Source organism: Furipterus horrens, unplaced genomic scaffold, assembly GCF_987537825.1.
Source record: "Furipterus horrens unplaced genomic scaffold, mFurHor1.1.pri manual_scaffold_4, whole genome shotgun sequence".
In the NCBI taxonomy this organism is placed as follows: domain Eukaryota; kingdom Metazoa; phylum Chordata; class Mammalia; order Chiroptera; family Furipteridae; genus Furipterus; species Furipterus horrens.
In genome coordinates, this window is record NW_028327174.1 from 147,318,944 (window position 1) to 147,331,914 (window position 12,971).

At 37.3% G+C, this 12,971-nt stretch overlaps 1 pseudogene; it reads right to left on the reverse strand.

Annotated features, from left to right (window-relative positions):
• Positions 1-11,004: 11,004 nt before the first annotated feature.
• Positions 11,005-11,643, reverse strand: LOC150013013 (actin-related protein 2/3 complex subunit 3 pseudogene; annotated as a pseudogene).
• Between the last annotated feature and the right edge of the window lie 1,328 nt (positions 11,644-12,971).

A 12,971-nucleotide genomic window follows, 5' to 3' on the forward strand; every position in this document is an offset into this window, starting at 1 on the left:
CAATTTTGTAACCTGGATCAGAGAAAGTCTATCTGCATGGTAGACAAATATAATTGATTATACTAGTTAGATGGACTGAGGGATTTCTTTAATTAAACTTCAGAACTGCAATCATTCTATAAGAGTTTAAGAACAGTCTCTGGTTTAAGAACAGTCAAATGGTCTGTTTACTGAACTTTAGTCTTCAATAATGTAGTGAGTAAATATTCAAATAAAACCATCTGGTACCTAGTTGTAGTTTGAGAAAAGTGAAGAGGAGCAGGTCATTGCGCCACTATATCAACATAAATTAGTACTTTAAAAAATTATCTCCCCGTTTATAAATTTTTATCTTCAAATTGGCTCCTCTCCGCAAAATCTAAAATGCATCTGAACTTCCAATGTGCTTAACTTAAAAGATAAGGGGTCTGGATTAGAAAATAGCTGACCTGAGCGGAAAACCAGATGCTTGAAACTCAGCTGACATTTCTGGGGTAAATAAATTTTGGACAGAAAAAACATTTTAGAAACTCTGCTATCAGTAAGCTAATGGACAGCTCCAGACAAAGACTGAAGAAGAAAAGTGTTGTTATTTGAGGATGGTAATAGAAGTAATTATCGGGATGGGGGGTGGGGGGGAAGCACTAAAAGCCATGATTAGTCCATAGAATCAATGAACAAAAGAAATTTTCTAGAATTATTTGACCTAATTACAGCTGAGGATTTGTCAGCTGTTTTTGTAAATGCTCTAAGAATGAAGCACTCACCACAAAATTAACTATAGCATTAGTAGGTCTTGCAATGTAAAACCTGGAACCAGTAAGAGCCTAGAAAATGTGGACAAGGAGCAAATGAAGCATAGTGGGAAAAAATGCGCAAATCAGTCAGACAGAGGAAAGACACATTGAAGAGAGTAGAAATAAGGAGAGAATCTAAGGAAATTGGTGCAGTTTCTATGCAAAAATAAAATATAATAAAATAAATGCAGAACCAAAGATAAGTATTTAGTAAAAGGGCATTCTAAGTTCAGTTTAGCTTATCAGCTTCATCATTTAATTACCCCTGATTTATTTAGCATCTAAGCAAATTTTTTAAAAAAGAAGAAAAAAACAGAATTACAATTATTTGCCTAAGAGTATTAGCAAGAGATTATTTCTAACCACAAGGATTATTTTAATTTAATCAACAATCTTTTAAGAGCCTAGATATTTGGGAGTATCCAACTATACTTAAGACATGACTTATGATGGGGACAATCATTCCAAAAACATATTTAAGCTCATACTAACCAGAATATTCTCTGGGTGATATACTAGGAGAGATTTTTTAAAAACCTGAAATTATCTTTTGGAGGGTGGGCACCTTGTAGTATTCCTCAGCCAGGTGAATGTTCTAGGAACCCTTCTGTATCAGTTTACCAGCTGGCATTGTTGTGAGAGGCTGTGTTTGGGTTCAGTGAATTTTTTTTGAAGACTCGATGAGTTTGCCCATTTCATGATGGGTGACTTACGAGCACACATGCCCACACCACACTGAATGTTCAGGAGTTTTTGACCAAAAATGACATGACTACCATTCCCCACCCACCCTATTTACTCAGCCTCACCCCAAGCACCTCATTTTTTGATTTATGCGGATGAAAAGAGTCCTCAAAAAGAAACGTTTTGCCAATGTGGAAGAGGTGAAACAAAAAATGGCAGATTCACTAAAGGGCATCAAAACTAATGAATTCAAAAACTATTTTGAGCAGTGGTAAAAACATCTTGGTAGGTATATTGCATCAAATGGAGAGTACTTTGAAGGTGACTGAAGTTTAAACATGTAAAAATAAATACACATTTTTTAATAAGTAAGTTCTGTTTTGGGAGGTCCTGCCCCCCATACCTTTCTGGGAAGTCCTGTATCCTGACAACCCCCAAACATCTGTTACCTCTGATACTGTTTTTGGATTGCTGAGTGTTGCCTGAGGAAATCATATTACCATGTAAGTTGCTTCCGTTACAAATTTGCAATTTCAAAACCTAACTTGTTCTTTAGTGCTGCTTAAGAATTACTTACAGAAAAAATACGGCTCTGAGAAATCTGAGATTTTACTGCCTGTTTTCTTCTAGGGTTTTTATGGGTTTGAATCTAACATTTAAGTCTTTAGTCCATTTTGAGCTTCTTGTTTATGGTGTAAAAAGGTGGTCTAGTTTCTTTCTTTTTTTGTCAAAACTAAAACCGGACCCTTAAAAAAAAAAAAGAATTACTTATACATCTCTTTTTTTTAATCCTAAACTTTTACTGCTCCAAATTCTACTATCCTCCATAAGTATGTTCTATTTATCATTTTCTATATTCTGCCCTTTCTCCCATGATAAGTTAGCTTCCTACTTCCCAGCCATAAACTGCTCTAATACGCTCATCAATCTCTTATCTGAATTCACATTTGTGCCTGTCCCATCTCAGAAGGGGAGAGGGAATAGTGACAACACCTTCTGCACTCATGTTTCACCCCCCAGTTGTGCTTTGGAATATATTCTCTCCCATCTCCACTACACATTACTAGACCAACTATCCTTCATTTATTTTCTTTCTCTCTTCCTCACCTTCTTCTTCCCCTTTCTCTCATGTTTAAATCTCCGTAAGAAAATACTACATTCTTTCTCCATAACAAGCCACCACCATCCTGTTTCTCTTCTCTTAACAATCAGACTTTGAAGCCTAAGTCTAAAGCAGAATTTCTCACCCTTGACAGTATTGACATCTTGGACCAGATAATATTTTGCTGTGGGAGCTGTCCTGTGCATTGCAGGATGTTCGGCCTCTCCAGCCTCCATCTGCTACATGTCAGTAGCAGTTCCCTAGTTCAACAGCTAGCAGTGTCTCCCAACATTACCAAATGTCCCCTAGAGGGCAAAATTATCCCTGGTTGACAACCACTGTTCTAAAGTTACCACCTTCATTTGTTTACATCCCAATTACTATTCAGCTCAATAAGATACAACTTCTATTTCAACAACTCTATGCAAACTGCTCAGTTACAGAACATCAATATCCTAAAGGCCAAATCCTTATGGTCTATTTTTAGTCTCATTTTTTTGACAGGTGACTTTGTCAGCAGTTTCTTCTTATTGAAATCTCCTTCTTCAATGGCTTCCATGGACCACTCTTTGAGTTCTCTTTCAGTCTTTCTTGCTTGTTCTCTTTCCTCTACCATGCTTGTAAATTCCACAATTATCAGCTTTCCTTGAAGGCTTAAGTCCAATTCTATAACTCTAACTAACTAGCTGCATATAAGTCAATGACTCTACAAATTTAACTATCTCAGACTGTTTTCCTGAATTCTAGGTATGCATTGATAGCTATCAAGGTACTTATTTCTAGTCAAATCCCAAATGCACTTTAAAACTCAACATGTCCAACTGGACCTCTCAGGCACATATTCTAAAATGAAATCTTTTGTTTTTCAGCTTTATGTAACATTGTCCACTAGTCAGTTGTCAGGTAAGCTACAATTCTATAGTCAATATGAGCACCCTAACCAGTCTGAATTCCTGAATCTGTCAGTCACCAACTTCCTTGCATTCTAGCTCTGAAATCTCTTTTACTCTTTCCTTTCCTTTTCATTCCTATGGATATTATCCTGATTTAAACAATATTTCAGTTTTACCTAAACCCATGCCTTTAAACTTATTTTGATTCATCCTATTGTCAGTATCTTCCTAAAACATCTGATTTTGCCACATTTGGGTTTATAGAGCTTCAGTGTTTCTACTCATCAAGGGCTGTATTTTCCAATTGTGGTACTCATAACTTTTGATGATACAAAAGATGATTTTAGGTAATGTGTACATTTTAATTTTAAAATTTCTGTACTTATTGTAATTTATATTGGGAAACAATATAGCTTGCACATCAAATCTATGATTTCATAGATACACTATTGAGAATGAGCAAGTAAAAACACTGAGTCTTTAAAATTACTCTAAGGAAAAATATTAAGTAAACAATAGTATACAGAAGTGGCAAAATCTATGCAAGTGGTATATGAAATATGTCTGGAAAGAGTCCAACCATGTTAATATACTAAGAATGGTTTGCATGATATCAATGTAAGCTGGAAGCCAAGGAGAGTGGATGGAACATGCATGCATGAACAATAACAACTTTGCTGTACTAGTCAGTGGGGGCAGCAGATACTATTGAGTGAGTTTGTGTACCATGTGACTGTCATATTCAAGATGACTGAGCAAGTAGAGCAATGAATCTGCATCAAGTTTTCCATTAAGCTTGAACATTCCTCCGGGAAAACTATTTGGATAATTCAGAAGGCTAAAGCTATAGGCAACTGGTGATTGGCAGTTTCATCATGACAATACACACACTCATGCATCACATCTCATGCAGAGTTTTTTGGTGAAACATCAAATCACCTAGGTGAAACAGATCCCCTACAGCCCAGATTTGGCACCCCAAGACTTCTGGCTTTTCCCAAAACTAAAATCACCTTTGAAAGGGAAGAGATTTCAGACCATTGATGAAATTCAGGAAAATATGATGGGGCAGCTGATTGTAGTTGTGAGAACTGTGTGAGGTCCCAAGATGCCTGCTTTGAAGGGGAATGAGGTGTAATTGTCCTATGTACAATGTTTCTTGTATCTTCTTCAATAAATGTCTCTATTTTTCATAGTATATGGCTGGATACTTTCTGGACAAACGTTGAATGAGTGTCTGAAGTACGAATCTTCTAGATAAAATAGTAGTAATTATGAGCCTACTAGATAAAATCCAAAGTCCTTGGTTGGCCATAAAGTTTCTTTCATTATCTGGTCCAACTTCTATCACAATTCTCCAATAGCCACTCTATATTCAAGCTACATAATAACTTCTTTCTATTACTAAATATGGTATGTAATTTTATGCCTTCCTTTTTATGTTCTTGCTGTTTCTTCTGTCTGGACTGACACTGTGGCAAATCCAGTAAATTGCATTCATCCATATTCATTCCAACATCTTGCTGGAGGATGTAAATTGAGAGGCTGTGACCATCATCTGAACCTTGAGCTAGACCCGGGCAATTGGATATTTTTCATTCCCTCTCCTGTCCTTGGAATGTACACTCTGCCTACCATGTCACAGTGAGAGTTGCTGAGATTATATTGAGAGTATATATGTAACTGAATCCCATTAAGGCCTCTACATAAACTTTTAAGATTTTGATGGACAGGTGCGTAGGTCTATTTATCTTGTAGCCACCCAAGACAAACCTCGTTAAGTCTGCTTGATTATTAAAATTGGCATCTACCAATCTGGAGTTACCTGCCTTTTTCTTCTCTCTCTCCTTTCCCTCCAGGAAGCTTCAAAGGTTAGAACCAACCCATCTGTCTAGTGTGTCTCTTCTTGTGCCAAGTCTAAAGTATTTCCAAGACTCCCTTGCAGCTAAATTTCTGGATGTGGGTTAAGATCCACCAACATATGCACAAACATAAGATTGCAAAGTCAGAAAATGACTTCTGTGAGGCTGATATTTTGTTGCTTCTACTCCTTCTGGGGCAGCAAAATCATGCAGATGTAGTGTTTTATGAAGAAGCAAATGGCCCAGGGTCTAACATAAGGAAAAATGTAGAGCAGGAGAGGCATTTGTGGCAGGTTTGTCATAGCACAGGTGGGAGAGTCTTAGAAAAAAGAGATGTGGTGGGAAATTTCAAATTCTCTAGCTTCTGGATCATTCTCTAGATAATTAATGATGAAAAACTTATTTGTTTTTCTGTCATCCAGTTAGATGGATTTCTCTGGAAATTGTTCCTAGAAACGCAGCCTTGAGCCTCATTCTCCAGGTTCTGTAGGTTTCTATGAACACTTAATTCCTTACATTAAATGACATTCTGCTTAAACTAGCTAGAGCACTTCTGTCATCTGACATTCAACATTGACCAAGAGTTTTGCTTCCAAACACTTTCCAAATTGATTTTTGTCCCACATTTATACATTTCCTGTAATTAAGATTTATTACTCTGATAAACAAGAAACTTTATTTGCATGTACTATTTGTAAATATTTACATACATATATGGGTAGATATAAATATATGGGCTTACATAATATGTTCATAGGCATAACCAGAAAAAGGAGTGACTGCAGAAGAACCTAAAAATCCTCACAGTACAAAGTCTCAAATGCCTGTGTTTCTCTTACCATGTATTGCCCCAAATTGAAACTTGTTTTGGGATCTCTGCAGCAATCTTATAGCATAGCTCTGGCTATTTTAAATCCATAATTTATCGAGTTGTTGGGTGGCCTGGTCCCCCCCCCCACATACTATCAAAGTGTTTATTATGAACTCATACCATCTCAATAAAAATTTGTATAAGAAATCAGAACCCCAGATGAAATCCCCATCCCCCCACCCTTTAAACAGGAGCCCTCCTTGCCACAGAGATGTTATATTTGCATCCAGATTTAGCAGAGAGTGGATTTCTGTCTTTCTTGGCACATTGTGCTGATTATTTCAGTCTTTAAAAGGAGATGTTATTATTTATGTCAGGTTTTCGGCATATTCCACCAGGTACTGCTTGTTTGAGTTCTGCCTCTTTCTTGATGTTTTAATTCACTGCTAGCAGAGATGTGTTTCTTAGCAGCCTGCAAGTTGAAAGACTGACCTCAGCCTGAATGCTGCTGCTCATCAGATTCCCTGGTTTGGTTCAGTATTTTAATTTATTTCCTTTATTTATTTATATGTTTGTATATGTTTTCTCCCTGCTTAGAAGTTAACTATGGCTGAGTCTTACTATCTCCACAGCTTAATAAGTAAAAATTTGAGCAACTGATGCCTATATATACAAAATAAACATCTTTTTCCTCTCCCAGCATCTCCTTTGTTGTTTGGAATCCATTTAGGCATCCTATTACTCTAAGGCAAATAGAATATAACATTACTGATAACATTAATTGAATATTTAGTAAGTTCTAAATGAATCACATAAAAAAATCATTTAATTCTTATAAAAGTCTTATGAGTTAGGTCCTATTTCACAGTTGAAGAAGCTAAGGCTTAGAAAAGCTAAATATGTCTTTGAATGAATATAAAGAACTCCCAGGTGCACATCTATGAACAACAACACTGCTATTCCTCAAGCCACATCACTCTGGGATAAATTAGTCCATCACAGCCTTTGAAAAATCATAAATCTCTTATTCTCACTGTATTCTTAGACTTGAAGCCACTTCAGACTTGAGCTAAGCACTAACCACCTGTTCTAGGATTGTTTTGAGGGTCTCCTGTGCTTGTGCTCTGTTGAGAAACCATATGGTCCTTCCACCTTCTTTCTCTTTTGTTATTTCTGGTGTACTTATGCCTACCGTGCTTGCTGGTATTTCCTTCTAATTCTCTATTCCAGATGTATGAGTACTGAATCTAGGAACATCTATTCTGCCGGCAGTGGTACATGTTAGACTTGAAAAGTCAGAGCCCTTAGCAGTACCAAATTTGAACTGATATAAGAGACAGTAGTGTAAAGTAGGTCAAATGGATTGAGGTGTCAGTAGAAATCTAAAAGCTAGTAATAGTAGATGGGTGGTTGGCAAGGCCAAAGCTATGGAGAAATAAGCTAGGGGAACCAGCACCAAATATGGTGGAATTAAAGCCAGATCACTGAAGAACCCTTCTATCTCAAATGCCCATTGAAAGTCCTCATTTCTTAATCAGAAGAGTCCCCCACAACCATCTTGGAACCTAAAGTTATTAATGTTTTCATTTTTGATAGAGTAGATGCTCAGTAAATATTAGTTGGAAGAAAGTGCACACCTTCTGGAATGAAAGTACTTATTTATTAAAATGAAGGGTTGTTAAGTCAGACTGAGAGGATGAATTGCTCATAATGAACTCACTTGCTTTTCAACCATTTTGAGTTTAAAGCTGCTTCCTTCTTTTGACATTTTGTTGTTATTTATGGCTGGCTTGGAAAGATTCATTGGTTTAGAAGGAGAAGACCTGCATACCTCCACACATGGAGGTGTATGAGGCTTCCCCAGACATCAAATAACTCTAATGATGGTTTGATGAGTTAAGGGTAAGTGAATCAGAAATTTATTGATTCAGTTTCCACTGTAATACACACAGGTTTACAAATTCTGGGAAGAGCTCAATTCAAAGATAGCAAGTTTAGAAATACAAAGCAAAAGTATGCCAAACTATGGTACAATAATTTTCTCCCAATATAAACTGAGGATGTCTATAAAATGAATGGTCATTTTTTTTTAAGCTTTGATGTAAAAATAGTTGGACTGGCTTATTGCCCCTGATTTCATAGAACGAAGTGACATAAATAATAGCTAATGTTTATTCAGAACTTCAGTATTTGTCAGCCACACTTCTTGGTGCTTGATGCAGATTACATTTAATTCTCACAACAATCTGGTAAGACAGGCACTATTATCATTAGCATTTTATAAATTAGACTACTGAAGCACAGAGAGATTCAAGAATGTCTCAGCTCTAACAGCTAATAATTGAAAAGCCCAGGATTCAAATCTGGGCAGTCTAATTGCCATGTACTTTTAAGTCCTTGAACTAGATAACCTCTGAGGTCCCTTCCAGTCTGACATTTTTTGACTGTCTATTCTCTTTCATAGTGCTGATAGAGATATTGGAACCATATCTCCATTTGTGGAGGATCAAGACAGAATGAGAAGATATTTAAATAAATTTAACTCTTTTAATTAATATTCAGAAAGCCAAAATGAAGGATCTATGGGTTTATAGAACACATGCTATTTTGAAAGGTGGGTCTGGAGAATCCACACTGAAATCGAGTGATGCCTTCCAGGTTCTCTAAACCCCAATGGTTAGAGTGTGGCTTATTGATATGTCCTACTGGTCTCTGAATGTAAGTCAAACAAGAGGTTTAATGCCAGTGTGACTTATCCTGTCTGGAATGGCATGACATCCCTGTTCAAATGCTCTGAACTCTATAAATGAGCAACTAGTTACACTAACTCCAAGTTTGACTTTTGTTACCCTGACACATAGGTGATAAAGAAAGAAAAGTATACTTAACGTTTGATCTTCATCTGGGGTTGTGGTATTCAGGGTTAAGAGAAAAATATAGTAACCAATGTATAATAAAAATTTATAGAAACTGACCAAAAATAATGGACTATTTAACTAAATTCTGATAGAGCCATCAAATGGAATTATTTTGCACATTAATAATGTTGGTAAATCCATCTTTCTCAAAGTATGAGAATGTCTATGAAAAAAGATATGAAAATAGAAGAATAAAATATTTACCATATTTATGACCATAACAATCTCAAAGAAGCAAATAAATCAAGCACAAAAAAGAAAACAGAAAGGAATTAACTAAAATATTAATTTTGTCACTACATGGGAAAATTATACTTTTTTTCTTTTAAGGACTTTCGTTTTCCAAATGTCTTATAAATAGCATGTTTTTATTATTATAAAATAAAAACCCAATGTAAAAATACCTAAATACTTTTAGAAGCTCCCTGAAATCTTTCACAAAATCCTTACTAACATATACAATTCTGTGAAAGCTCTAATGGTGGCATAACATCCAGCAGAAGAAATATATAAATGGCAGTATAAAAAATATGAAAAGAATAATACATTATGAATCAGATGATATGGCATCTTGGATTGCTATTCACTAGCTCTATAACCTTGAAAACTCATTTAACCTCTGAGCTTCAATTTCTTCATCAGAAGAGATAATAATATTTTCCCTGTATACCACCGAGAGCTGCTGAGAAGACTGTATACAGAAATGCTCTGAACAAGTTAAAGTACTGTACAATAGGCCCTATTCTTATGAAAGAGTAATATTTAACTATTTCAACCTCTGTGAATAATACAATAATTTATATTTATGTTTTCCTTAACTCTGAATATTTAGTTTTCTGAATTCCCTTGACCGGCAGTGGATAGTTTTTATCTTTGAGGAGTGCAGTAAATGAGGCTAGAGCTTGCCAAGCTGTAACATGAGTGGCGATAAAATGGAAAATGGAGCTCATGGAATGAATGATTGAAGGAGTATCAGTGTACCCAGCATCCCCATTGAAATCTCTGGTTGAATCATGTGACTGTTGAGAAAAACAGACATGGAGATCCTCAGAGACAGAAAGAATGTGCCGAGATGAGATAGCACATCAGGAAGGGGAGGTCATTACATTAGAAAACAAACATCTTCTTTCCATTCTTGTACAAATCTGCCTTCACAACCACTTTGAAAACAAATTCTCACAATGTAATATACTTAGTGCTATAGTGGCAAAAGCAAAGGGCTTTAGGAACATGGAGAAGGGTGAGGCTCAACCTGCCTATAGAATTTGAAGTAGGTGATAATGGAGGGAGCTGGGCTGCGCAGATTGGTGTAGGAAGAAAGAAGAAAAGCATTATAGAAAGAGCAAAGAAGAATGGCAAGGATGTCCAGAGAACCATAGGCTGTCATTAGGACTCCCTGAGGGTCTACATCTGCAGCTAATGGGGAAAGAAGTGGGAGACAAGGCCAGGTACTAGGTGAGGCCAGTGCAAAGTGCCTTATTTGCCTTTATAACAAGTTTATACTAAAGTTGAAAGATAACGGTAACACATCTAATGTTTTAGAACATTAGCATTTCACTAGCAGCAAGGCAGTAAGTGGATAAGATGGGGATTTTTCTGGTCAGCAGAGGCCATGATAGCAAGCTGCTTTATGATCAAGCAATAGCAGAGTGGGTGAAACGGATTTAAAAGACAAGTTGGAGGAAAATAGAACTAGCTCATATTTATAGGTCCTGACTATATGCCAGGCACTGTGTGATATATCTTTCATGGAGTATCTTATTTTATCCCTAAAATATTATGAAGTAGGTATCATTTTTTTTAAATGTTAGAAATTTCTTTATTATTACTTATTAAGTACCAGCTTAACACTGCAGAACATTTCAAATCAGCCCATGACAATTCATTCTTCCCTCCCCCCCAAATTCTTGATAATGAACTTCTCAAGTAGACATGTTCTCTTCTTTATAAAACTCTATGACATAAAGGCAAAGGACTGTGTACATCTTGCTGTCAGATGCAGACCACGGCTGTGGACAGTGTCTGCCCAGGCTCCCCTTACTGTCCAGGTCCTGAGAGACTCTTGTTCATGAACTGCCTCTTCACAAAGCAAGTCCACCACTTGCTGGGTTTATCGTTCTGAGGGTCAAACACCTTCTCACAAAGTCTCAGGCCCGTCTCCTGCCTCAGCTGCTGTAAATAGGCCCTCACCACCTCATCTTCCTGTTTATTTGCAGGTTTGGCATAAATGGCATTAAGTGGAAAACCAGGCTCTCCAGGAATCGGAAAATTAGTAATTCCCAGTGTATACATTTCTTTCTCACCTTGGCTTTTGGAATTGCACTTCTGCAGTTTCTTCAGACACTCAGAAATGTAGAGCGTTATGTATATCAAGGTTCTATCAGCTTCATTCTTAATTTCATAGTTTTTGAAGAAGACATTGGCCTTGAAGTAATAGATGGCTTCGTCCACAATATCTGTATCTTTTGTCTCTCTCAGGGCGGGTCCTTTGAACTGACTTCTGATGGGCAACAGGGCCATGTTCCCAATGAGTTTGGTGTCGGGGTCCATGAGAGAGGAGTGGTAAGCCAGCATCTTTGCGAGTCCCCGAGTTTCAACCAAGATGAGGATCAAATTAGAGCCAAGCGCTTCCGGCCCGGCGGCTTGGGCGGGGTAGGAGGAAGTCATGAAGTAGGTATCATTTTGATGGCTATTTTCCAGATGAGGAAAATGAGGCTAGAGATTATATCTAACTTGCCAGAGGACACAGAATGCTGGAAGTTGGGTGTGAGCCCAGGCGGCCTGTTTGGGGCATGGAGATAAGCTGGTGGACAGAGGCTGTGAGAAAATGGAAGAGGTATGGATGATTTTCCATGGTTCCTGATCGGGACAGTGTATGCATAGAGAATAAATAATAGAGAATATAAAAGAGGGCATGTTTGAAGGACTGGGAATACAAACAATATTGGAACTGTTGAATATGAGGTAGCTAAGTAGAGATTCCATGAGGCAAGTGGAAATATCAGTTTAGCCTTGAGGAGATGGGTCTGGGTTAGATATAAATGTTCGATTCATTGGGAATTGAAACTGTTACTAAAAGAAAAAGCCCATATAAAGTCAGCTATATTAATTGAGAGAAAGAAAATAAGGGAGAGAAAAGAAAAGGGAGAGAGAAAACTATGAGGGACAGAAGCAGGGAGGTAGGAAAGAGGGAAGGAAGGAAAGAAGGAAGGAAGAAAGGAAGGAAGGAGGGGAGGAAGGAAGGAAGGGAGTCTGTAGTAAGGGTGGCAGAACACCAACCTCAGAGAAGCAGACACTGCTAGAATGCACTTGAGAATTTACACTGAGAACTGCTGGACTCAAGGGACATGGTTTTTGTTTGTTTTTTTCCTTGAGTCAGAAAGGAAGCCTAATGAAATACAGGCTCCACTGTGAGTCTGCCAGGGTGATCTGAGGTTGACAAAGAAAATGTCTTGCTAACCTCTACGCTTAGGGTAGCCTCCCAAACCCTGAGATATTTGTTGTGATCCATTATTTTTACCCACACAAAAGAACGTTGCAGTTCCATTTGAACTCTGTATTTGATCAGTTAATGAAAAAAAATCCAGTGTTTATTCTGAGGCGCAGCTAAAGCCACATCTTGACATATTGACTGTTCTGGCTTTGGCAGAGCAAATTACATACCATCTTGAAGCAGTCAGAATATGCTTCTCTGAGAACAGTTAACTCCCCCTCCCAAGTTCCTTTCTATTGATTCTTTAAAAAACCTACAGTATCTAAAAAGAAACAATGAAACTAGTGCTCATTTACATGGGTGAAGTATTTTAAACCCCATGCAGTCTGAATAATATTCTCCTGTGTGAGCTATTAATCCTCCTGAATTTTAACAAACCCAAAGAGCCTCTCCATCAATTTCCTGTGAGAAGTGCTGGTGAGGGCCACTTTC